The sequence below is a fragment of the Aplysia californica genome, unplaced genomic scaffold (genome assembly GCF_000002075.1).
Source record: "Aplysia californica isolate F4 #8 unplaced genomic scaffold, AplCal3.0 scaffold00407, whole genome shotgun sequence".
Lineage (NCBI taxonomy): Eukaryota > Metazoa > Mollusca > Gastropoda > Aplysiida > Aplysiidae > Aplysia > Aplysia californica.
The window spans coordinates 555,123-556,578 of record NW_004797677.1 but is presented as its reverse complement, the minus strand read 5'-3'; the positions used below and the strand labels follow the sequence as shown (position 1 = coordinate 556,578).

The following is a 1,456-nucleotide window of genomic DNA, read 5'->3' as shown; positions in this document are numbered from 1 at the left end:
GAGGGGGGCAGGAATATGTGGAGAGACAAGAAAAATGACATGTGATTAGAACATTCCAGTATTGTTCGGTTGACACTTTAGGCTATATACAATAGTGGAGCCTTGTCGAAGGCTTTGGGTGGAAAGAGGCGAAAGTTAAGAATAAACAAGAATGACTGACAGTAAAGTGGTCATGTCTAAGAATAAAGTGATTCAGTCAGAAAATAAAGTAATAAAGTCTTGACATCAAAATGCTCAAGCCTGGATAATATTGTGCTCAAGTGCTCAAATCTGGAGAATAAAAAAGTCAAGTATTGACGAAAAAGGGATCAATTCTTGAGAATTAAAAAGTCAGTTCTTGAGAAAAAAGATTTTTTAAAAATCGCTGCTTCCACTCAGGCTTCAACTGCAAATACACGTATAATATGAAAGCTGAGAGGTTCAAGCGAGTGAGAGTGAAAGAGTCTCTCACCCTCTCACCTGTCTGTTTGCCTGTCCTAATCACTGTCTGATTCTCTCCCTCTCTCTCTCTCTCTCTCTCTCTCTCTCTTTCTCTCTCTCTCTCTCTCTCTCTTTCTCTCTCTCTTTCGCTCTTTCTCTCTCTCTCTCTCATAGTGGTCTATACATTGTTTTCAAGTGCCTTTGAATCAAATCATGGTTAAAGGACAAAAACTCCATATGTTCTAACGGCTAACGCCTTTAACTTCACAGAGCAATTTTTGAAACTGTTTCCAGCTACCCCAAGTGTCGTCTCTCGTCCTACAGCGACAGTGTTGATGTTCAAAGGGTTCCTTTTTTCTGTCTTCTGTTTAGATATAAACACGAAATAAAGAGACCACCTCTGAGGGGAGTATAATTAATCTCCATTTTTAGTGGACTTTTTAGGCGACTCAAGGAAGAAGTCCTCGATCCGCCTTTTATACCACACGCGTCCTGTCAGCCAGGTCAGCAATAAAAGTTCGTCTACAGTCCTTTATTTTTGCCCACTTAGCTGCCATTATTGTCCTAAATGATGATAAAAGCGAGTTAAAATCCGCTATATCGTGGAGAGTTAATCCGATTATTTCCGTTTGTCTGTGCCGGCGCCAATTCTCTCTCTTGAGTGTCCGTGGTACTGTGGAATAATAAGAAGTATGGTAGGAGTCCTTCAGTCGTGGTCTATTCACAAGATCACGATCAGCTGTGTGGTCGGCGATGCTGGAGCGTATGCGCGCCTGTTTAAGAGTGATTTTATACGAGGCCTACCTATGCACGCCGGACTCGTTCTTTTATACGCTTTTTGAGACCATGGGTGGCTGATCAGCCTGTTGGAATTTTTTTTTCATTCCCCCACGGGAAGATGATTGAAGGAAAAGACAAAAAATCGTTGTCTGTGCCACAGTGTGTGTGCGTGTGTGTGTGAGTGTTTGTATGTGTGTTTGTGTGTGTGTTTGTGTGAGTTTGTGTGAGTGTGTGTGTGTGTGTGTGTGTGTGTGTG

General features: G+C 42.0%; 1 protein-coding gene across 1 annotated transcript in view; it reads right to left on the bottom strand.

Moving 5' to 3' along the window:
* LOC101861142 (protein Wnt-7) overlaps nucleotides 1–1,456 on the bottom strand; it is a 25,994-nt gene that overhangs the window by 1,000 nt on the left and 23,538 nt on the right. The window lies entirely within an intron of this gene.